Source organism: Notechis scutatus, chromosome 2, assembly GCF_049901735.1.
Source record: "Notechis scutatus isolate UNSWTSFEM ecotype Mainland chromosome 2, rNotScu1.2, whole genome shotgun sequence".
Taxonomy (NCBI): Eukaryota; Metazoa; Chordata; class Lepidosauria; order Squamata; family Elapidae; genus Notechis; species Notechis scutatus.
Window position 1 is genome coordinate 179,056,764 of NC_142010.1, and position 26,164 is coordinate 179,082,927.

Here is a 26,164-nt window from a genome sequence, read left to right on the forward strand (position 1 = left end):
AAGCACACCAACATGCCTACCGTCCCTGTCCTATTGTTTCTTTTTTTTCTTATTCATATCCATTTCATGTATTCATAACCATGTTTATACCTATACCTGTTATCTAATAATCGCTTGACAAAATAAAATAAATAAAGCAGAGGCAGCCATGCGCGTATAAATTCTCCTTCAGTAGAAATAAACTGTTGCTGTTTCATAACTGAATAGGACTAGAGAACTACACGTACTTGCTTGAAATCAAGAACCATTGACTTCAAAGGGACTTCTCTAAAGTAAGATCATATATAGACCTGGCCATTTTATAGCTTGTGGGCCAGTGGTGGGATTCAATTTTTTTTACTACCGGTTCTGTGGGCATAGCTTAGTGGGCGTGGCAGGGGAAGGATACTGTAAAATCTCCAGTCAGAGGTGGTATTTGCCGGTTCTCTCAACTACTCAAAATTTCCGCTACCGGTTCTCCAGAACTGGTCAGAACCTGCTGTATACCTCTGCTATGGGCCACATTTAGCCCCGTGCCTGTCCCTGTCCATCCTGCAGCGTCGGTTTGGAATTGGCAGGGGGCTGGGAGCAGTGGGTGGCATGGGCAATGGAGCAGTGGTGGGATTCAATTTTTTTTATTACCGGTTCTGTGGGTGTGGCTTGGTGAGTGTGGCAGGGGAAGGATACTGTAAAATCTCCAGTCAGAGGTGGCATTTGCCAGTTCTCCAAACTATACAAAATTTCCGCTACCGGTTCTGAACTGGTCAGAACCTGCTGAATACCACCTCTGCAATGGGGGCAGGGTAGTTGGGGGCTCAGGCAGGGAGTGGGACAGGGATGGTGGGTGGGTAAGGGAAAGAGCATGGTGGCAGGCCCTCCACAACAGCTCCCATTTTACATGTGACCCCTGAGGAAAATTATTTGCCCAGTCCTGCTTATATAGATTTAGGTGTGCTGATTGATTATGGGCCATTCAGTCAGTGTTGACTCTTAGTAATTGCATAGGTTTTCTCCAAAGTGATCTATTTATTCTTTTAATAATATTCAAAGCCACCCATGTCATGTTACAAAACAGGGGCAAATCTTTTGATTTAATTAATTCATTAAACATATAAAGTGCAAAGTGGCACTCAATGAACAAAAAAGTAGACTGTGGACCTGCGGGAATATGCTAGGAAGAAGGAGGAGGAGGAGGAGGAGGAGGAGGAGGAGGAGGAGGAGGAGGAGGAGGAGGAGGAGGAGGAGGAGGAGGAGGAGGAGGAGGAGGAAAAGAGAAGATGATTAAACATATAAAGTTGCTGCCTCTGGCTATTCCTTCGGTGCCAGAAAACAGCAGTGAAATCAGCAGAAGTAAATTATTGGCAGTTTCCTGATGAGGCCATCCAATAATAATAACTCCTGGTTTGGTCAGAGCTCTCAAATCATTGGAGCTTGACTCCACTTTCCATCCATGTTGAGCTACGACCTCAGCTCTTGGGATCAGGACAATTTGCCGTCAGAGGAGGACAAAATGGTGGCCCCTCCACCATTCTAGGCATTTTGCTTTGAGAGCACTGAGGAGACACCATCTCAGGCCAGTTCTCAGGATGACTCAAAGTTTATTCTCTGCCAAAAGTACATTCCCAAGAGCCTCACCAAAGGAGCCAGGGGGCTGCTGCCCTTTTCCAGCCACCACTAGCACCTGCTGCCTAATGGTCACTCTACTACGTGGCCAGCCTGCTTGTGCTGCGCAGGCAGAACCGGCCGTGGACTCAAAGCTGCAACCTCCAGAGGAGGAAAGCTGTGGGCGTAACTCTTATTAATGTCCGTCTGCAGCACCTTATTTCCACGCTGACCTTAGCGCACGTGCCAGAGGTCCATTAAACTGCTGATTAAATAGATCAACAAGTGCTTTGGCAATAATTTGATATTTAATGTTCAGCTTGCTATTAAAATGCTAATTAAATGTTTTAACATGCCACACATGTTTTATGTATTAATAAGCAATAAGCATTCAACTTACACTTCTTGTGTGATTTAGAATTAATTGAAGGGTAGTGAGGGTTCCTCCGTTATATACCTATTAAACCCCTGTAACTGCTGTTTTTACAGTTGATTGGTGTTCATTTAACATACCATAATTGCTCTTTAAATACGTTAAGTGCGTCTTTGAGACAATTTACAGTGTAGCAGTTTCCCAGCAGTATTCCTCAGAGGTATATGCAAAGTGGCTTCTGTGCTGGAATTCTCCCCGAAATGCGTGGCAGAAACCCTCCTCCCACTTTGCATTGTGAGTGAAGTGAGAGGGCGGAGTGGGCGAAGGGGGCAGACTCTGTCTGTGCAAGCTGAGAATCTCAAGAGGAGAAACTGGTTCCCTGGGTGCTAAAACAATGCATCACACCTCCCATAGGCTGGGGGGGAACTAGAGGAGGAGGGGGAAGGGTGGCGGCTAATAGAGATGTTTTGCTGGCAAGCCAATTAGACGGCATGAGATAATGAAGGCATCTGTAAGTATTCTGTGCTCTTTGGGCAAAGCTGTGTCTGCTCGTCGTCTATGCTAATCTTGCCAAATCTTGAGAATGCCATCATTGCAACAGCCGGGATCTGTTGTCTAACTTGGCTGCTTCTGTTGTTCTTTTATTATTATTGACTTTCCCAAAGGAGGGGAGCACAGAACCAGGTTCATTTCAAATGTCTCCATCAGGCTGATAGTGCTGGACTCTTTCTTGGTGGGGTTTTTTTTTGGGGGGGGGGGGAAAGGGTGGATTCTTTAATTAATGTTTACTTGAGTTTTTAATTGCCTTTGTAGTCTTAGCAAAGCAACATTTCTTTAGCAATGGAACAGTGTGCGGTGTTTGTAATCGTGGCGTCGCTTTGGAACGATGCCTTTGCATATGGTAAGGGGGCAAATTTATGTCAGTCGTAGATCCTTTCCCTTCCTCTGGTCTAAAACAGTAATAGATTTGGCTTGCGGTTGTGTTACGTTCAATGGGAGTTCAAAATATCCATAAGTTTAATGGTATGTGGGGAAGACCTTGGGGGACAAGGAGAGGATCCACAGCCAGGAGAATGGATTGGATAAGAGGCAGCTTAGCCCACAGAAGGAACGTGGGCATGGCAATATCTCAATATCTCCCTTGTTTCTTGAGCTATAAAGATGATGGGAGTGAAATGTACTTTCAGACTTGCAAGATTCTGTTAATGTAGCCTTAAATAAAGGTTACATTAATAAAGTAGAAATAGTTCATGTTAATGTGCTCCTTGTCTGGACTGTTTCCCAAGGTTGATGCAATGGTATGTGAGAAAAAGCTTGGGAGATGTGGGGCAAAGACACACTGCCTAGGGAGCAGTCAGATAAGAGACAGCATAGCCCACAACTGGATAGCGGGTAGAGATTTGGAAGGGACTCTCCTTGGGCTGTGAAGGAGATGGTGGGAAATTTGTTTTTTCAGACTTGTAAGATACTGTTAATATAGCTTTATAATAATGTAGAATTAGCTTATCAATTACGTTTCCTGTCTGGTCTACCTCAGAAAGCTTACTGCTGACGATAGGATTTCTGTGTTCCAAAATCAAAGTATCAGTTGTGTTCAAAGCAAATAAGTAGCAATAGCAATAACATTCAGACTTATATACTGCTTCAGTGCTTTACATCCCTCTCTAAGCAGTTTGCAGAGTCAGCCTATTGCCCCCAACAATGTTGGGTCCTCATTTTACGGACCTCAGAAGGATGGAAGGCTGAGTCAACCTTGAGCGTGGTGGGATTTGAACTGCCAAATTGCAGTCAGCCCGACAGTCAGCAAAAGTAGCCTGCAGTACTGCACTTTAACCACTGCGCCACCCTGGCTCATTAATAAGTAGGTCATGCACACCAGTGACAGGTGAGCCACACGGGGAGTTTTGAAATGGCTGTGTTGCACCATGCCTGGTTGAACAAGACACTAAGATATAAATTGTGGGTTTATGAATAGCAATAACTGGAATCACTCCATATCTTGCTAGTCACCAAGAAGCAATTCACATTTTGGCTTAGTACCTGGTTGTTTTCTCATGGTTAGAATACGTATTTTGTTTATTCATTTACTAGATTTATACCCCATTTTTCATTCAGGAGCTCAAAATATTCTTTCGTGAGATTGAGAACAAATGGGTCAAAGTCACTCAGGATGCTTCCATGGCTGAGGGGTGATCCTAGACCAATAATGAAAGTTCAGCATTCTTGCCGATTGATTTCAAATCGCCCAATTCTGCCAATGATATTTTTTTTCTCTCTGCTATGCTGCTCCCCACTAGTACTGGCTTCTTGTTAGTTCAAAGATCAAAAGAAACAGATCACGGTCTCTGACTATGGCATTCAATTTCAAAGAGTCTAATTCCTCTTTTTTTTTTCCATTGTGCTACTAAAACACGATCTATAAAGCTTGATACAATAAATTATTTCAGTACAATTATATTTAAATGCTTAAATTCTTAACATTCAACTGTTTAGGCCCCGTAGAGCAGTGATCCCCAACCTTTTTTACGCCGCGGCCCGGTATCCCCAACCTTTTTTATGGCGCGGCCCGGTACCGACATCATCTGGGCGCCGCCATCTTGTTTTGATGAAAAAGTGCTTCCGGTGAGCTCACCGGAAGCACTTTTCATCAAACAAGATGGCGCGCTCGGTGAGCTTTCTGGGAGAAATGGCTTTCTACCGGAAAAGCTCACAGCGCCGCCATCTTGTTTTGATGAAAAGTGCTTCCGGTGAGCTTTCTACCGGAAAAGCTCACTGGAAGCACTTTTTCATCAAAACAAGATGGCGGCGCCAGCAAGCCAACGGCCCAGTAGGACTTGTTCCACGGAGCGGTACCGGTCCACGGACCGGTGGTTGGGGACCCCTGCCATAGAGTACTGAATACAGAGAAAAACCAAAAGACTGGAGCCTCTTATCAATATCAGTTATAGTTTTTATTGCTTTTAAAATAAAGACCAAAAAGGAAAACAAAACCCGCCAAAACTACAAAAATAATAATGATAAAAATGCAGACATTATCGGAAGAAAACACACACGCATAAAAAGTGGTTGTGGAAAAAATGAAGAAAAACAAACAAAAGAAAAAAATGCTTTGGAAATGAGGCGACGAATGTCTGGTTTCTCCTCAGACACATGACTCTTTCACTTCATCAACTCTTCTGTTGATGAGTTTGGATGGCTAGTTGAGGAACTGTGGGAGTTGAAGTCCCCAAGTCTTAAAAGTTGCCAAGTTTGTAGACCTCTGGCATAAACCAGAGGTGGTATTCAGCAGGTTCTGACCAGTTCTGGAGAACTGGTAGCGGAAATTTTGAGTAGTTCGGAGAACCAGCAAATACCACTTCTGACTGGCTCCACCCCCATCTATTATCTGCCTCCAGATCAGCTGGATCTACTTTTGTTGCCCTGCACAGGAGAATGGAGCTGGAAATCAGGTTAGTGGGGTAGGGAGGGAATGGGGATTTTGCAGTATCCTTCCCCTGCCATGCCCACCAAGCCACACCCACAGAACCAGTAGTAAAAAAATTTGAATCCCATCACTGGTATAAACAATTGTCTTCCATGTTTGTCTCATCTACAAAACATAAACAAGGAGCTGTATGAAAATTTGCCCATCATTCACTGCAGATCCGTCCTGAAAACTATAGTACGTTATTTGATAGACCAATACAGGACCCAGTACTTTATTACAGCCAAAGTCATGTGCATAAGCACATAGTCAGAAACACCACTTACTTAAGTTACCACTGGGAAGCCTTTGTTTGTCTTTAAAAACTAATAAAACTTTTTTTTTTTTAAAAAAAAGAAGACCCAGCCAATCAGCTGGGACTCGGGAGGCAGAGAATAGATGGGGGCAGGACCAGTCAGAGGTGGTATTTGCCAGTTCTTCAAACTACTCAAAATTTCCGCTACCGGTTCTCCAGAACTGGTCAGAACCTGCTGAATACCACCTCTGATTACAATACTTAGTAGTTCCCAACAGCCAGGCCCGACTCCACGCCTACCCATCTTGGGATTCGCTTTCAGCCTGGCTGACTTCATACCCAAACACCCCACTTCTACCCAGGAAGACATATCAGCTTAGAGACGCAGAGGCTTAGAATTGCACAATAACACGGGACTCTTCCTATTCTTGCTGCTGTGCTCTGACTGGTGAAAGATTTCCTGCAGGCTGGAGACCTGCTAAAGAGGCACAGCAGCAAAGCCAGAGGGGAAAATCAATCAACGTGCCTAGGATAACAGGTATACCCACAAATCAGGAGAACCCAATTCAGCAGTGACTTGAATGAGATGTAATAGAGGCAACTGAAGAAATTGGCTGCGGCAGCGGATTTACTGGTGACATTTTTGTGTGCCAACACCAAGTGGGTTGATGGCACCATGTTAATTCCACAGTGCAGAAATGACCACAGCTGAAAGACATAACGGTTTAATACAGAGATGGGGAATCTGTGGCCACCAATGTCACTGAACAACAGCATCAGGCAGCTGATCAATCAGCTTCCCGGTGACTGACATTGGGAGTTGTTCTTCAGCAACATAATCTCCATCCTTCGCTTAGATTAGAAGCAGATAAACTTATGCTGAATTCCCCGGCTTTTCACCATCTGAAGATTCAGTTAGCATTGCATATGGGCTGCTGGATTGCTGTTATTTCTGGGTGATCTGCAGCTGTCCCTGGGAAATGGAATGACGTAATCCATAAGATCCCTCTGTGGTGGTGATCTTAGGCATGGAAGGCATTGTTGGGATCCCCACTGGCTGCAAGCAATGCTCATTTTATAGAGCCCTGAGGGAACAGCATTTCTATGCATCCATGGACATGCCTCCATTTCAATGTTATTTTGATGCAGACTAAGACAATTCTATTCTTCTAGGACTTTTATAGCTTTTTCTTAAAGGCATACATTAAAATGCCTTAATTTTTTAAAAATTGTAATATTACCTGATGATATTAGTTTCATTGTTTTTACTACTACTACTACTACTACTACTACTACTACTACTACTACTACTACTACAGCAGAATTCTGGTTATTGGATAGAAATATTGGGTTAAATATAGCATCAGAATACATCAGGCACCACCTTGCCAAAATGGAATCTGCTCGTCCAGTCAAAACATCTCAAAAATGTCTGTTGAGAATATCTCTCCTCATTGCCCAAGAAATATGTGAAGTATGAGACATAGTCTTTTTTAAAAAAATGTGGCTCCAGTGTTTTATGTGGCTCCTAAAAGGAGGGTTTAATTTTGCCCCTTACTTGCACTCTGTAAAGAACTAACAGTTACCTCACTCCACTGAGCTTCCAGCTCTGGTTAATTGTGGGGGGCATTCATCTAGGCTGGTTTGATTTGTGTGGCAGGGTTTCTTCAGAGGTGAATGTACACTTAGCTGTATGCTGTTTATGTTTACACTGGGGGGGCGGGGGGAGGAAGGAAGGAAATCAGCTGCCACCTCATGCTTGCTTATGTTTTGCTCTATTCAGTGGCAGACTGCATAGACTCTGGGGAGAGGGGAAATATAACAGGGAAGACTTGGGGGGAAACTAAAGTAAATGCTGTATCTCGTCCAGACGCTGCTACAAGGTTACCTGGAATATCATCTGCATACCAAACTGTGCCTGGATTGTCCGTTATGAAAACATCTTGCCTGAACCTCCTTGGTTGCCCGAAGGTGGGTAATGGGAGGTAGCTAAATGGGAAAAAGTTGAATTTAGGGCTTCTGGCGCATGATTCTCAGGTCTGGCTTTGCATTACTGCAATACACTTGACTTCTACTAATATTTCTCAACAAATGTAGCCAAAGATTGTTTCTACTTAGGAGTTTAAACTATGTCAGATCTGAAGGGAGGGAGGGAGGAAGGAAGGGAGGAGATGTAAACAAAATAGAGAGATAGAAATATGTCTCTCCACCATTGTGCAAAGTGAGACAGCCACATAAATGACATATTGGAGCAGTGGTGAAGTGAGGTATTCAAAACAGAATTGTGTCTAATTTGATTACTTTGGAGAGACACCTCATCCTTCACTGCAAGCCATTTAACTCTCTCTATGAGCCATGCTCTCTATGCTTCTGTAGTTTCTGTTCATATCCTAGGCCAGTCTCTCTCTCTCTCTCTCTTTCCCTCTCTCTCTCTCCCCCTCCCTCCCTCCCTCCCTCTCTTTCTCTCTCTTTCCTCCTAGTGCTGCTCAGATGTGTTGAAGCTACAAATATAAAATTCTCACTGAAATATAGAGAGTTGAAGTTATAAGGCATATGGTGGGCATTGCACTGGGGGAAAGAACAAATGTGGCCAACAGCTATGCTGGCTTAACATTCTACATTTGGAGAAATTGCATTTCACTCAAGGGAGATTTCTCTTTTTTACTCCACATGTCTGGAAGGCATCAGGCTAGAAAGGCTGAATGAAATCTATGAAGTATGGTCAACTGGGAGTGCTTACAATAATGGGTTCATAGCTAAGCCAAAATATATCTGTCTTTCTTTGCTGTAAGCTTGTACGAAGCAACACATTCTGGTTTATAGGTCACAAGTTTTGGATAGCACAATGTAGTAACCCAACCAATTTTGGCTTTATCAACCAAACACTGGTAGGGCCATCACAGTTTAGCATGAACAGAGTCATCATTGAAATAAGCCCTTCTTTAACTAGCAAGGAAGCAAGGTGGAAACGATTAACACGTCTTCTCTGTATACTTTAATGGACTTCTTTAAAGGCTAAAATAGGCTGATCGAACAACCTCCTTTCTATAGGTGTCTTAAAATGAGGACTAATAGATTGAGAAACAGTTTCTTTTCCAAGGCAGTAATTGTCTTGAATCAAACAGTGCATTTGTGATTTAGTCCTGTTATTATTATAATAATTATTTTAATTTTTAAATACTCTGTAGTGTGATTGTGATGTCGTGTTTGGGGCACTGTGCTGGAGTAGCTTTCAAATTTCATTGTATTCGTGAAATGCAATGACAGTAAAGGTATTCTATTCTATAAGAAATCTACCATGCTATTATTTTTGAAAGAGCACCACTGTTGTATACATAATGTGGCATAATATGGAGGCGATTTGGAATGTCAACAATTTTTCCCTGCCTGTTGGAAGATGATTAATGACATATAAAGACATATAAGACAACATTGTGACTGCTTTCATTTACTATTAGGAAACTACAAGGCAAATGAATGAACCTGTCCAAGAGATCAGATGCCCCTGCACTGTCCTTTAGGATTGGCCTAGCTCCACAAACAACGACAGATCTAATTTAGAAGGGACCTCCAGGCCCTGAATCTCCCAGCGATGGGGCATTGTGTTCCTTGCTAGGTCACAGCACGCCCAAGGAAGGCAGAGAACCACAGGGAGGTGATTTCTCATCTGCTAGCAGCTAGTGGATCATCTATGACTTTTAGATCAGCGTGGAAAATGCACAGGCTGAGAAAGATTGAAAGAGCTGGAAAAGCGAAACTTCATGCCTTCCAAACCAATAATAATTCCGGCTTGTTGGCGTCAACGTGCTAAGCGCTCTTGTGGCCAATTTGCCTTTCCAGTAGCTCTGTCTGACTTGGCAAAGTCTCAGAGAAGTAGTCGGCATGCAAGCCCAACATGGTGTACTTCAGGGCATCCTTTAGTTGAGGGCCATTTCATTCCTTCACTTCTGGGAACGCTCAAAAACTGATTGAATTGACCTTTGCCTGTGGAGCCATAACAGAACTTTAATTGGAAGGAAAAAGAAGGAATTCTTTGGCTGCTCAGTCAAAAACTAATGAAGGCTGGTATTTTCTGTTATAAGGAACTGGTTCCGTGGAGATTGGTTTTTCTGGGGACCGGAGGGGGTGTGGTTTTGTGTGCTACCTGCATCCCGCTGATGGGGCTTCACTTGTTTGCACGGCCCAGCTTCTGGCATGCCGTGGCCCCAGTGCCAGACTGGGGATGAGGGACCCTTGTACTAAAGGAAAAAGAGAAACTATCTGGAAATAGCCAGATTTGTCTTTACTGTGGCAAAGTTGGAGAAAGGAGTTTGTATAAGAAAACTTGCTGGTCAAGAATTTGGTGTTTTTATTTTTTTGCACTTGGGAATCCCCTCTTACAAATCAATGGTATCCGCAGGAGGCAAAGCAAACAATATGACATCCATGGTGTCCACCATCTTGCCTGTTTTGACCTCCATCCAGTGGTGGGATTCAAAAAAATTTACTAACGGTTCTGTGAGCATGCCTTGGTGGGCATGGCAGGGGAAGGATACTGTAAAATCTCCATTCCCTCCCCATCCCACCAACCTGCTTTCCAGCTCCGTTCTCCTGTGCAGGGCAACAAAAGAAGACCCAGCCAATCAGCTGGGACTCAGGAGGCAGAGAATAGATGGGGGCGGGGCCAGTCAGAGGCAGTATTTGCTGGTTCTCCGAACTACTCAAAATTTCCGCTACCGGTTCTCCAGAACTGGTCAGAACCTGCTGAATGCCACCTCTGGGTCCATCTCATCTTTGCTCCTGTTATTTGATGCCTTCTTTCTCTTTCCGAGATTGCCTGCACTTTCTGTATGTTCACATCAACTCATTTCATTTGGTAAAAAGCGAAAGATGATTGAGATGGAGCCAGCAGAACTGAAAGGGTTAAATAACCCTGTATTCCCATTTCTGTTTTTCCACAGCTTGTCTCTCTTATTTCCTACCTGCATCAACTCAAATCAAAAGAACACTCAGGGAGGGGAAGAACAATGTTAGTTTTAAGGCTTTGAGGAATTTGCAGGCCTTGACTTCCGAAACCCCACCTCAGTGTGGAAGGCCAAGGGGGTGTTTTAGGGAAGTAAGGAAGCAAGGCAAGCAAACCACAAGGCATTCTGTAATTCCTAAAGGGAAAACTGTGGAGGAAGGCAGGGTTTTCCTAAGGCGAAACAGGGTATGCTAAAACTATTGCACTTGTTTGGTTTGTGATTAAAACCGCCACTTCCTGGTATTTACGCTTCTCCAATTACTCCCTGTAGTAAGGAAAGAAAAACAATATAGGAAAAGTAATTTGGCAACAGATAGCACTGCCAAAACTTGTAATATTAGTTGTTGCTGTATGATTTAAGGGAATCTGTGTCCCTTTGTAATTGGAGATGATGAATTGGTTGTCTGCATCTGCTAGCTATATCAACAGTAGAAAACTCCCATAAGGCTTCTGTACTCTTGTAGTAGGTCTCGTTTCTAATGGGACTTCGTTATTTATCATATTTATACTTTGTTCTGCTCCACGTCCAGACAGTACAGGTAGTCCTCGACTTATAACAGTTCATTTAGTGACCGTTCAAAGTTATAACAGCCCTGAAAAAAGTGACTGATGACCATTTTTCACACTTACGACCATTGCTGATCCCCATGGTCAGGTGATCAAAATTCAGGTGCTTGGCAACTGGTTCGTATTTATGACGGTTGCCATGTCCTTGGGTCATTTTGAGACCTTCTGACAAGCAAAGTCAACGGGGAAGCCAGATTCACTTAACAACCGTGTTACTAGCTTAATAACTGCCATGAGTTACTATGGCTAGAAAGGTCGTAAGATGGGGCAAAACTCACTTAACAAATGTCTCACTTAACAACATGAATTTTAGGCTCAGTTGTGGTCATAAGTTGAGGATACCTGTATAGCAATCCCCACACAGAAGTTAGCTGGCAGAAGTTAAGTTAAGGAAGGGTAAAGAAGAATATAATGAACTTTAGAAGATGATAATGAACTTAAGAGCTTAGCAAAAACTGGAGTTGAAGTATTTTCATTTCCTGATGCCATCGGAAGCAAGAAATAATTAAGCCAAAGAGAGCGACCTGCCCATTTGATACTTCCCTGTTGTACAATATTAGGTCAGAACCTGTGGTGGGATTCAAATTTTTTTACTACTGGTTCTATGGGTGGTGGGCTTGGTGTGGCGTGGTGGGCGGGGCTTGGTGGGCATGGCAGGGGAAGGTTACAGCAAAATCCCCATTCCCTCCCCACCCCACTAACCTGCTTTCCAGCTCTGTTCTCCTGTGCAGGGCAACAAAAGAAGACCCAGCCGATCAGAGAATAGGGCAGGGCCAGTCAGAGGTGGTATTTGCCAGTTCTCTGAACTACACAAAATTTCTGCTACCGGTTCTTTAGAACTGGTCAGAACCTGCTGAATTCCACCTCTGGTCAGAACCGACATATTTATTGCTGTTCAAATTCAGGGTCAGGCCCAAAAGTTGCAAAAAACCATTACAAATAGGAGTCTTTATAGAGAGATGAAAAATAAAGTAAAAAGGAACTGATGAGGATGCAAAGAAAGATTCTAGTAGTAATGTCTCCAGATATATTTGGAGAGCCCAGAGGCCCAGTCCCTTCTCCTCCTCCTTCCACCCAGTTCAAATCTTTCTCAACCTCCCATATTAGCTGATTCATACATTCAAAGACCGCTTTGGTTTGCCTACTCATTTCACCCAGTGTAAAACGACAGGGAGGACCCCTTCCATAAAAATAACAGGATCAATTTTACAATTGTTTCAATTACATTCATTTGATTTAAAATCACCGGTTTTGCTAATTCATTTACTGTATGCTGGCTTTCTTTTTCTTTATTTTTGGCAACCTCTTACGTGAGTCAGTTTTAGTGGCTATGTCTCTATTCAGATGCCATTTTATTTTCCAAGAATTTCCTGGGCTATGTCAAACTGTGGCATTCTAGGAAAATACCCATTGGCATTTTTTACTTCCAGAATGCCCTGGAGCAACTCATTGTCCAGAATAATCTGCATTCAGTTTTGGTCACCACGATGTAAAAAAGATGTTGAGACTCTAGAAAGAGTGCAGAGAAGAACAACAAAGAGGATTAAGGGATTGGAGGCTAAAACATACGAAGAACAGTTGCTGGAATTTGGTACGTCTAGTCTGATGAAAAGAAGGACTAGGGGAGACATGAGAACAGTGTTCCAATATCTCAGGGCTGCCATAAAGAAGAGGGAGTCATGCTATTACCCAAAGCACCTGAGGGCAGGACAAGAAGCAATGGGTGGAAACTAGGAATCAAGGAGAGAAGCAACTGAGGACTAAGGAGAAATTTCCGGACAGTTAGAACAATTAATCAGTTGAATTAATCCCACAGAAGTTGTGGATGCTCCAACACTGGATGTTTTTAAGAAGAGATTGGACAACCATTTGTCTGAAGTGGTGTTGGGTTTCCTGCCTAAGCAGAAGGTTGGAATAGAAGACCTTCAAGGTTTCTTCTAACTCTAATTAAAATTCTATTCTAATTCTATTCCACTGGTGTCAAAGTCGATTGCGTCACATGGTGTATTGTGACTTTTTTTGCCTTTGAGGAGTAGGGGTGGGTGTGGCCTACACGTGATGCATCCAGCCCATGGGCTGCCAGTTTGACAGGCCTATTCTATTCTATTCTATTCTATTCTATTCTATTCTATTCTATTCTATTCTATTCAGAGGTGGTGTTCAGCAGGTTCTGACCAGTTCTGGAGAACCAGTAGTGGAAATTTTGAGTAGTTCGGAGAACTGGCAAATACCGCCTCTGACTGGAGATTTGCAGGATCCTTCCTCTGCCATGCCCACCAAGCCACACCCACAGAACCGGTAGTAAAATATTTGAATCCCACCACTGATTCTATTCTATTCTATTCTATTCTATTCTATTCTATTCTATTCTATTCTATTCTGGGAAAATAAAATGGCACATGCCAACATTTAGCTCTTACATAAGTGATAAGTGACATAACCAGTGGTGGGATTCAATTTTTTTTACTACCGGTTCTGTGGGCATGGCTTGGTGGGCATGGCAGGGGAATACCACCTCTGACTGAAAATCTCCAGTCTTCTTCTTTCTTCTTCTTTTTCTTCAGCGTTTGTCTCGCGCCTGGCGAGGTCCGCTAATGTCCTTGAGTATTGCTTCCACGCCTCTCTGTCTGCCACGTATGTCGGGTCTGCCTTCGCGATCTCTAGATCGGCCTTGATCGTGTCCATCCAGCGTTGCTTAGGTCTACCACGGTCTCGCTCCTCCGACAGTCACCTTCATCGCAGATTTGATGATGGATTCTTCCTTAGCGCGACTCACATGCCCGAACCATCGTAGCCGGACTGCCTCATGACCGTGGGGATGGGCACGACGTTGAACCGTCTACGCACTTCTTCGCTCCTGACGCGATCGAGCAGGGTGAGGCCTACCGACCATCGGAGCATTCGCATCTCCATTGTCTGGAGTCTGCTTTCAACTTCTTTGGTCGTCGGCCAGCACTCTGCGCCGTATATGGCCACGGGACGCACCACAGAGTTATAGATTTTCGCTTCAGGCGCACCGGCATCTTCCTGTCAGGAGGACGCCCGTGACGGACTTCCATTTGCCCCACGCTGCGTTGATCCTGGCTGCCACCTCAGTTTGTAGTAGGCCTTCTTCCCCAAGAGTAGTTCCCAGGTACTTGAAGGTGGAGGCGCGCGGTAGCTCCTGCCCGTTCACGTGGATGGAGCCTGTCGTTTCGTTGTCAGTGGTCAGGTATTCGGACTTCTTTAGGTTCAGCCGGAGCCCAAACTGCTCGAGGCGGTCGTGCCACTGTTGGACTAGGTGCTCGAGTTCAGCCTTGCGCAGGTTGGCCAGGAACACATCATCGGCGGAGAGCAGCGTCCATGGGGCGGGCGTGTACAGATCGTGTGTAATTGTATCCATCACCAGAATGAACAGCAGTGGTGAGAGAGCAGAGCCCTGGTGTACGCCGGACGGTGATATTGAACTCCTCTGATATCCCAGCTGCCGCTTTACACGGCTTTTGTGACATCTGTATAGGAGTTGGACCCATTGTACTGAGCAGCTCGGACATGCCATGATCTCGCAGTGCGTACCAGATGAGATCGTGCGGGACTCGGTCGAAGGCCTTTCCAAGTCCAAGAAGGCGGTGTGGAGCGCGATTTTCTTCTCTTCTGTGAGCCTCCATCAGCATCCGCACACCGAAGATGGCGCCGGTGGTGCCGCAGTTCTTGATGAATCCGGCCTGGTTGACGCTGATGTCGACGATGTCCCGAATGCGCTTATCGAGGACGCGTTCTCAAGATCTTCATAGTGTGTGACAGTAACCTGACCGGTCTGTAGTTGGAGCAGTCCGCTGGGCTGCCCTTTTCCTTCCAGATCGGAACAGTGGTGCTGCGGTACCAGTCGTGTGGCACTTTTCCGTGGAGACGATGTTGTTGAACAGCTCGCACAGCCACAATGCCGAGCCCGGTAGTGCCTTTTTCCAGAAGTCGGCAGGGATGTCGTCTGGTCCTGTTGCCTTACCGCTTTTCATGGCCTTGATGGCGCCGGTGACCTCGCTGGCGTGAATGCCTGAGACTGGGCCTTCGACGGGGTCACCTCTCGGGGTTCGTGGGTGTGGGAACTCCTCGGTGGAGATCTTCTCGAAGTATTGCCGCCACCTCTCGGCAGCGTCTCTGGGGTTGACGATCAAATTTCCCCTTTCGTCATTGATCCCATGAAACTGGTCGATGTCCAGGGTCTTCCTGTGTCTGCTTTTGGCTAGGCGGTAGATCTCATTCTCGCCTTCTCGCGTGTTCAGCTTCGTAGATGTCATCGTAGTGGGAGCTTCTGGCTGTCGCTACTGCTTTCTTGGCTGCCTTTTTGGCCCCTTGTACTGCAGAGCTTCGCTGGTCTTGTCCTGAAGAAAGGCCTTGTAAAGCCGTTTCTTCAGGTGCACGGCATCTTGTACTTCCGGTGTCCAGAGCCATGTATCTCGCTCGATGCGTCTCCGTCCTGGCTTGGTACAACCAAGCTGTTGGCAGCCGGCAGTGTGAACAGTGCTCTTCAGCATGGACCACGCTTCCTGTGGCCCGTCGACCATCTGCAGGAACTGCTCCGGTTTGATGAGGGGTCCCGCCATCTTCTTCTGGTTCCACCACTTGATTCGTGGCTGGTCTGCATTCTTTTTATCAATCTTATTATCAATGAAAATCTCCAGTCAGAGGTGGTATTTGCCGGTTCTCTGAACTACTCAAAATTTCCGCTGCTGGTTTTACAGAACTGGTCAGAACCTGCTGAATACTATCTCTGGGCATAACCCATACAAATCTGTTGAGGTAATTCCCTGTTAGGAGAATGAACACACATAGGGAGACGTAGTGAGGGTAGTGAAGAATAACACACAACCAGCACACAGATACACCGTATAGTAAAATGTAGGTTTTTACTTCCAGTAAAACAGTTAAGCAAAGTTCAACAAAAAGTCCAAGTCATTCATGGTTAAAGCAGTCAGTTTTCAGTCCAGGGATAATCCAAATATCAAAGTCCAGTATCAAAAACAGTTCAGTAAATAGACTCACATCAACGATCACCAACAGTCAATAGGGAACAGCAACACTCTCCAGAAAAAGGACAGAACAGAACAAGCCAGGTTTCTGGGTCCATCTTATGGCCGTTTGAGGAACCACACCCAATTACAATTTTAGCATTCCCTTAAAGAGACAGTATTAAAATGTCTATCCTGGTTTATATATTTTCCAACCCAACTGTTAGGTGTCTTACATTCCTAACATTCTCCCCTTTGGGTAGGACAATATATACAACCTTACATTCTAAGTCCATAATCCTCACAGCAAGCGTTATGCTTTATAGAGCCTTGGGCTTTTGTAAAATGATCTGCGATGTTATTTTCTGACATACAGTATTCCAGCTTAATCATCTTACTTTGCACACATTGTCTCACATTTAGATATCTTAAATCTGTGTGTTTTGTTCTTGTCTTTACAGCAAGATTTGAAGCCATTTGTATTGCTGATTGGTTGTCTTCATAAACAACAATAGAATCTGTTACATCAATTCCCATATCAATCAATAGTTGCTTATAAAAAACTAAATCTGTACATAATAAAGACAAACATGAGAATTCAGCCTCCATTGTTGACGAACTTAAATGTTTCTGTCGAATAGACCTCCATCCAATCAACACCTTTCCTAATAATACTACAGTACCCAATGTAGATTTACGTGTATTTATGTCTGTAGCAAAACTTGCATCGGCATATGCAGTTAGACTTAGTTCATTCTTAGGCTCCAAATACGATGCATAATGCACTGTTTGTTTCAGATATCTTAACACGCGTATAGCAGCTTGCCAGTACCTTTCAGTTGGCTCAGTATTAAACTTCGCTAATTGGTTAACACTGTATGCTATATCTGGCCTTGACCAATTACTGAGATAAGATAAACTACCAACCAAGGACTGATAAATGTTCTTATCAAAAACAGGACTTTGAACATCACTATGGCTCAACTCCTGGCTCATTGATGTCTTAGCCAGCTTACAAAGTTCCATTTTAAAATTCTTTAGTAATTGGTTAATTTTATCTGTCTATGAGATTTTGCATCCTCCCCTAGTTCTATCTATCTTTAAACCAAGATATTGTTTAATTTCTCCTGTTTTATCTTAAATTTCTTCTCTAACAGTGGTAGTATTTTAGTAGCTTCTTGTTCAGTTTTGGTGATTAATGCTATGTCATCAGTAAACAATAGCAACAATGACACTATACCATTACTTTCCTTTTTAAACAAACATGGATCAGCCATGCCAGCTACAAAACCTATCTTAGTTAATTCCTTAACTATACATTGGTTCCACTCATATCCTGATTGCTTCAAGTCACAAAGACTCTTTTTCAATCTCCAGCAATTAGTTGTATTATCATTTTTGATACCTAAAGGTTTCTTTAAATATATAGTGTGCTGCAATGGTGCTTGCAGATATGCCGTCTCTACATCTAAATGATTTATAATGTATTTCTCCTTAGCTGCCCACACTAATGCTGCTCTTAATGTAGTAGCCTTCAGACTAGGTGCAAACAGCTCATCGTAGTCGTTTGCTGTCTGATCGAACCCTTGTGCAACTAACCTGGCTTTATGGGTAACAGTCCCATCTACACTAGTCTTAAGTTTATAAACCCATTTACATCCTATGGCTTGTTCATCTGGTGGTAACCTGACATTTTCATATACCTCCAGTTTTTGTAAGGATTTCAGTTCCTTATCCATTGCTTCCTGCTAAGCAGCCTGATCCTTAGCAGGATACAGTTTCAGTTCATTATAGTTATTTGGAACTGTATTCACTTGGCATACAACACTAGCCTGATATCTATCAGGTGGTCGTGTTACTCGGGTTGAAGGTCTTGGTAATACAGGGCTTACTGGTGGACTCACCTGTTCCACCTGCTCCTGTTCTTCTACTTCCTCCTGTGCCTGTTCTTCCTCTTTAATGGCTATTCGTGGTTTACTTATTTCATCTTTAGGGACTACTTTGGTTCAATAATAACATCATTGCTGGATTCCTGTTCCAGTTTATCCCACCCAATATGCTCAAGAAATTTAGCACTAGCGCTACAATAAACAAGAGCTGTGCCTTGATCCCAGAATCTAAACGATCTATGGTTGGCCTCATAACCTACAAAAAATAATTTCCTAGCTCTTTGTTGCCCTTTCAGTCTTACTTGTGAGGGAATATGCACCCATGCTGGAGCTCCAAATGTGTGTAGATAACTTAAATTTGGTTTTCTGCCATGCCAACAAGTGAATGGCAATTCTCCAGTTGTTGTGTTAACTACATTGTTTAAAACATGGTTACTACACATTATGAGTAATAGTGGAGAGTAATGAGTAATGATCCATTATACTCAAAACATAGCAGGCACCTCCCAAACTGGGTTTCTTAGGACCAATTATGTCAGCAAAACAACCTCTAAAGGTTCTTTGGTCTTAAACCCATTAAGTCTGTTTGCTGGAATAACCTTGCTTTTCTCTTGGCTACAAGCATTATAGTTTAAATACTTGCTACAGGGTTTTAATTTTACTCCCTCTGACAATTCAACAGTTTGTTTAAGCATTTTGAAAGTAATGTGCCCCAAACGTCTATGCAGTAAATGTATACATTCATAATGTGGCTTAACATTGTTATAAACCGAGTTAGCCATCTTCAACTGGTCATCATGTATCACATATAAATCATTCTTTAAATTAGCAATAACACTTCTACCCTCTTTCTCTATTATACAGTTATCTCCCCTAAAGGTTAGTACATAACCAAGATTAATTAAAGCCCTAGCTGCCGGTTCTTTATCTGGTGTTGGCCTTCATATGCATCCAGTTCTTCCCAAGATCCTAGGAAGTCATAATGTACCAGCATACTATATGTGTAGATCCAAGCAGTGTGACTGTCAATCCTGAAATTGACATAAGTGTAGCCATTTTAGTTTGTCTTAGTATATATTCTTTTTCTTACTTTCTCTGTGGCAGTCATGGGGGGGAAGGGTTTCGGGCTTGACATATTCCTAAAGGGGGAGGAGTGGAGATAAAGAGAGTTGTTTTGGCTAGGTGATCTTTCTTCCCATGGGAAACAAGCTGTCCATGCTTGGCCCCCTTGAGGCGGAGAATCATGATATCAAGCAACAGTTGAATTACTTCTATTGGAGAATGTGACTTTTGGGAGTTGTTTCTAACTTCTAATATTGTGGGGTAATTCCGGGTTGGGTCAGATCCAGAATTACCATGGACTTTGCCAGTTTGATGCTTTCCTAAATAAAAGAAATCTTTTTGAAGATGGACTTTGTTCTTTTCTTTTAAAATGGATTTCATCACTTGGAAACCTGCCAGTGACCTTCTGTAATTGACCAATGGAAATTTGGTCAATGCATATATTTTGTAAATGCCATCCAAAAATTTTTTAGCATGTGCTGATAACCACTGGAACCACCATGGCCAGGCTCCCAATGTTAACAGCACACCAAGTGCTGTATATTTATTATTACTGCAGAGGTGGTATTCAGCAGGTTCTGACCAGTTCTGGAGAACTAGTAGCAGAAATTTTGAATAGTTTGGAGAATGGGCAAATGCCACCTCTGTCTGGCCCCGCCCCATTTATTCTCTACCTCCTGAGTCCCAGCTGATTGGCTGGGTCTTCTTTGGTTGCACTACACAGGAGAACGGAGCTGGAAAGCAGGTTAGTGGGGTGGGGAGGGAATGGAGATTTTGTGGTAACCTTCTCCTGGAGTGAGGTGGGAATGAAGATTTTATAGTATCCTTCCCCTGCCACCCCCACCAAGCCACCCCCACCAAGTTACACCATGCCCATAAGCCATGCCCACAGAACCGGTAGTAAAAAAAATTGAATCCCGCCACTGTATTACTGTACTGCAGATGTTGCAGAGGATCAAGTTAGAGGTGATGTAAGATTGCTGTTTCAGTGACAGGTGCCCAAGTTTTGTTTTCTAACCTCTGTGATTTTATGGATTGGATCCCTAAAATATCCAGTGATTGACTTTGAATTTGTAATGTAGTTGGTAATTTGGGACCTTGGCTGAATGATCTTTTTGTACTCCTTCAGATAATTCTACATTGTAGCTTCTGTTAGGAGCTACGTAACTAGCATCCTTTCTCTGATACTGTATATCAGGCATCTCCCAAACTTGGCAACTTTAAGACATGTGGACTTCAACTCCCAGAAGTCCATGATGGCTGAGGAACTCTAGGAGTTCAAGTCCACAAGTTTTAAAGTTGCCAAGTTTGGAGACGCCTGCTGTATATATGATGGCTAAGGACCTAAACTTCTGCTGCCTTGTTTTGGAAATGTGTACCATACAGAAAAAAAGCTATCAAAAGATAAAGTCAGAAATTATAAAATAGCGTTCTTGAAAACAACATATATAACCACATTCTAACAGCCAGCTGGCTCATTAGAATATATATATCGTTACAAATTGGAGCGGAGCTCAATAAGACAGACCCTAACAGACATGGAACAAGATAACTCATAGCAGCCCCACTTGCAGTGGGACAACTAAACAATTCAATGCAATTATTTAAAATAATTTTAAAAAATATTTTAATTTTGTCATTCACATTTCAGTTTGTCCCTCCTTTTGTCCCTCCTTTCTTTAATGATTCTATTCCATCATTTATTGATAATAATGTAACTCTTGTCCTGTGGCGAGCTGTCCTGTGGTGACTGGGCTGCAACAAGATGGCAGGGCCGAGTTGGCCACAGTAAGTTGTCCTAGACCCTAATAGGCAGTAGGCCTCTCTGACGGGGTCCTCATCATCTGTCACTTGGATTATGGGATTTTAGGATCAACATCTAGGTCATGGGCGTCAAAACTCACAGCGTCATGTTGCCGTCACGTGACATTTCACGATGTTTTTTTTCCTTCACAGAGCTGGGGTGGGTGTGGTCTGTGTATGACGCATCCGGCCCGTGGGCCGCCAGTTTGACACCCCTGAGCTCAGTCCATTTCTAGCTGCATTAATGATTGCAAAAATAAAATAAAGCATCTCAATGCTGCTTCCCTATCCTCTTTTTTTTCGAGTAGAGTACACATTAAATATAAATGACGTGTTTTTTTTAAAGGGAACAAAAATCTCTTTTTCTGCTCTTAAATTGGCCCATCCACATTGCATTTTACTCTACTTAAGAATAGACTTGGGAAAAAATATGGCCAAGGAACAATTCCTCCAAGCGTTTTGATCATATACAGCCTGGGAAGCTTTTAGTAGCTTCTTGCCTTGCTCATTTCGGAAAGTAAAAGATTTAGTTTAGATGACAGCAGTGCTTGAACTTCAAATGGTTTCCATGGGAAGTGGAGTTGGCTGTGACAAGGCAGTGGGGAATGTGCTGATTTCTAGGGTCGAGCATTGCTTGACAGAGAGGAATTCATTAGCTGGTAGAACAAAGGCGGCATTTGCATTATCAATCTGGATGTGCCTTTCATGGCTGCAGACAAGAGGAACACCAACATTTGACACCGTAAGTGCCCTCCTGCCATGCAACCTTTTCATTTGAAATGAATCTCTTTTGAGCTAGCAGGACAAACTGAAGTGACGGGTATCAAGAGGTGGCCCCCATGGCCCCTCTGGCTCTAATTGCTTTCCTGGCAAATCTGTTCCATTTCACAGGATGAAGCTGTTCGTTTCTTCATCTGCCACCTTGAATTTGGAAACGAAACAGCCTTCCAGGATTTAGGCGATGTTGAAGGAAGCACCATCTGGGCATTTTAATTTGAGTCAGCATATTAGGAAAACAAAGAGACCTCTTTAAGAAAACGCATCTGGTCATAGGCCAATAAAACGGCAAGGTTTCTGCAAGGAAGAAGCTTCAGTTAATTGGTAGAAAACCCTGATATTCTTTAACTGGATTTTGAACCTGTTGCTTTCGTGGTGTGGAGACAATAACTTGGTCCTCAACACCAATAAGACCAAGGAGCTTATAGTGGATTATAGAAGGAACAGATCAGACATCCAGCCCTTGCTTATCAATGGAGACCGAGTGGAGCAAGTGGCCAGTTTTAACTTTCTGGGTGTTACCCTAAAAAAGGACCTAACCTGGGGTGCTCACATTGCAGCCCTGGCCAAAAGGGCCCAGCAGAGATTATACTACCTGAGACTTCTCAGAAAACAACAACTGAATAAGAAACTGCTGGTGACCTTCTACCGCTGCACCACAGAGAGTATTTTAACTTACTGCACCTCTGTATGGTTTGCCAATTGCACAGTGGCAGATAGGAAAGTACTCCAGAGGGTTAATGTCATTGCCCAGAAGATCATTGCCCTCTCCCCTCTTTGGAAGAGCTTTATAGCTCCCCCTGCCTTAAGAAAGCTCAAAACGTTCTCAAAAATCCATCTCAACCTTGGAACCCTTTTTTTGAACTATTACCATCTGGCAGACGGTACAGAATAATAAGAACAAGGACAAATAGGCTGAAAAACAGCTTCTATCCCAGGGCAGTAGCTCTTTTGAATTCTGCTGTATAGTGCAGTGTTGGTGTAGTGTCGGGGGTTTCCGGTTCAATGTGTGAAAGGTGAAGGATGTGTGTTTGTGTTTATTTTCATGGCCATGGTCATGGTCATGATGTGTACTGAAGATGGTGTTTGATTTCATTGTACGAGGTGCAATGACAATAAAGTAAACTAAGCTAAACTAAATAGAACTCCAAGCACTTCCAAGAATTATAAAGTGAGACATGCTTAGAATCAAAAAGACCACGTTTGAGAGGAAGATCTTTGGAAAGGTTGTTGAATACAGTGCATGGATACCCAAGGAACTGAATTATGGATTTATCTACGCAAATCTATCTCAGGACAATATTGGACATGAGAAATTAATCAAGGAAGAGATGCAATTTATAGCGAAGGAGAAATTTCTTGACAGTTAGAACAATTAATCAGTGGAATAACTTGTCTTCAGAAGTTTATGTGGGTGCTCCAATACTGGAAGTTCTTAAGAGATGGGACAACTATTTGTCTGAAATGGTGGTGGTTAACCTTTTTGGGCTCCTGGGCCAAAAATTGTGCGTGCGCTTGCATGCTCGTGCTCGCGTACCAGCACCCAGAAGGCAATATGCGCCTCCCCATGCCCCCTACGCATGCATACGCAATCCCCACCCACCCACCCACCCCCCACCCCCCCCTTACCTGCAGTGCACCTCACAGTTGATTTTTGGTGGATTTGAGGCCTTTTTCGGCTTCCCAAAGGCTTGAGGAAGGCTTCTGCAGGCTTTGCAGGCCGAAAACTAGCACTGTTTCGTCACTTCTGGTATTTCCAGAAAAACAGGAAGTGATGAAATGGGGCTAGTTTAGAGCCTGCAAAGCCTGCAGAAGCCTTCCTCAAGCCTTTGGGAGGTTGAAAAAGGCCTCAAACCCACCAAAAATCAGCTGTGAGGCACACACATTCGCAGTGAGGTAAGTTTGCCTGCAGCTCGTGTGCTAGCACATGGCTCTGCGTACCACCTGTGGTATGCATGCCATAGGTTTGCCATCACAGGCCTGAGCAGTGGATTGGATTAGAAAACCTTCAACTGTTGTTGTTGTTGTTGTTATTGTTGTTGTTGTTATATTTCACAATTTGGAAGGGAAGATGGTATTTTTCAAGACCTCTACTCATGCATAATCTGTCAAAATGAGCTATTATCTCCTCTTTGACAGACAGGAGAATTTATAAATAGGAAGAGTATGAAAAGAGAAATCTGGCTGGAGTCACTTGAACTTTCCAGAGTAGTCAGCTCAGCTTACTGAGTCTCATTTGCTAGAGGCATTAAAAGTGGTTCAACTTTTAATGAAATTGAAACAGGACAGACAAAAGTATAAATGTGATGACTAGAAAGATACATATAACTGAATTTAGAAAGGAATGAGATAATTAAAAGTAAGATTGAGAAAACTAAGGGAAGGGAAAAATTACTGAGAAAATGTTAAAATAGATATGGAATAGAACACAAAGTTGAATATGAAATTGAATTTGTGTCTGTATGGAGAAGTGATAACCCGGGACCATGCAATTCTCAAAAAAAAAAGAAAGAAAGAAATTTTACTTGTATTATGTTTTGTGAAAACCCAAATAAAATTTTTATATATATATAAAAAAGTGGTTCAACTTACAAGAGTTAACATACAAATGTTCTGTCTCACCTGTGACCACGAGGTGAGAGTCCAAGTTTTCAAAGGAATATAAATAAACAGACAGGACCAGGAACGACAGAGTTAAATTCCTTTGACTGGAGGAATCCTTGGCAGTCTTCCAAAAGCTGCCTGCCAAGTCCGATAACAAACAAGACCATAAATCAAGAAGCAAATGCCACACGGAGAATTTGTCCAAGTTGCTATCATGAATAAACAAATTGTCCCGAACGAGTATTCCGAGCTAACACGCCCTCTTTTATTTCCTGAGGGGCATGTCAGTCCCTCAAGTCAGTTCCTGATTTGACCTTTCCTTTTACGCTGCATTTCCCGCTTCTGCCTGCATCTTTTCCTTGCATCAAACCAGTATTCCTCGGCTTGATCCTCAGCCAAGGACTCTGGCACACTCTCCTGATTATCTGCCGACACCTGAGGCACAACCAGGGAGGAAGGTCCCGGGGAGGGAGATGATTCCGAATCCTCCAGCAACGCAGGCTCAAACCTCAGAGCCAAGTCCTCCTCTTCCTCCTGGCTCAAGTCTGTGTCTTCCAGCAAGGCAGGCTCAAATCTCGAAGCCAAATCCCTCTCTCCCTCATTACTTAAGTCTGTATCTTCTAACAAGGCAGGTTCAGACCTCCAAGTCACAACATACAAATGTATGAGCCTCTTGATTGTATGAATGTTGTGCCATGCTAAACTAAGTGTGTACTTCATTTGGATGCTCCTTTTACTTGCAAGAGAACTGTGTTTAGTAAAAAGAGAGGTAGCTGTGGTTTGCCTTGGAGATTGATGTAAAATGCCACTTTGTCAGAGGTGTCTGACAGGGCTAAACTAGTCAAGGCAGCAGTTGCGATAACACAACTGTGGTGCATGTCAAAAAAAGCATGCCTGACATCCCATCACTGAAGCCTACATCTTAATGTTTTTGACTCTCCCTGCAAATGAATGTCATTCTGCCTTTAAGGAATGTTGGTATTATACCTGAAAAATCGTTCCCGTAGATTTGTATTCTTCCAAAAAAAGGGGGGGGAGAGAGGGGGGGAGGGAGAGAGGGAAAGGAAGAGAGAGGGATGGGGAGAGAGAGGGAGGGAGGGAGGGATAATCTAATATCAAAATAGGCACAAAGAATAGATTGTTTAGCCAGTTTTCTCTTTGAGTTGTAATCTTGACTTCTATTTCCAAAATCAAAACTTAAAGAGTTTCGTTGTTTATGTGGCTCAAAGTGTATTGTTTACAAATAAGGTAAAGCTTCCAACATGTTTATGAGACCATCAATAGTTTTAAAAAATCTAAAGACAGATGTCTCTAAAAGCGGGGGACAATGACGACAAAAATGCAATACAGTATCAGAATGTGATGACTGATCCTTAAAGAGAATAGCATATGTTCAGTAGCCATGAAATACTGACCAGTTTGCCCAGTAAGTGATTTTCCGGTGCAAATTTAAACTGCAGCACTCCATGCTACTGTGCAGCTGGCTCCACCTATTTTTTCCACATTAAAAGATCAATATTTCATTCTGATGTTTTTTTAACCCTTCCACCAGGAGTGTTATTATTTCCCAAATGTATACTGCATTCTGTAGGAAGCTCTCCCCTGCCCCCTCACTTATAGAGAATTAAATATTTGGGGGGATATTAAAGGGGCAGAGTATTATGTTTCCCCAAAGGAGAAATTGAGAAACACGTTCTTAAAGGCAGGAAGCAGCCCCAGTCTTCCTGCATTGTAAAAAGCCTCAAGCAAAAGAATCTGGTCTTTAGGAATTTAGATTTTGTACCCATTCATAAAGGGTG

General features: G+C 43.2%; 1 long non-coding RNA gene across 1 annotated transcript in view; it reads left to right on the forward strand.

Annotated features, from left to right (window-relative positions):
• Positions 1–2,391: 2,391 nt before the first annotated feature.
• Positions 2,392–26,164, forward strand: part of LOC113420599 (uncharacterized) — a 53,274-nt gene continuing 29,501 nt past the window's right edge. Inside the window, exon 1 of the long non-coding RNA XR_015747990.1 lies at positions 2,392–2,465. This is a non-coding gene — a long non-coding RNA (uncharacterized LOC113420599). The remainder of the gene's footprint in view (positions 2,466–26,164) is intronic.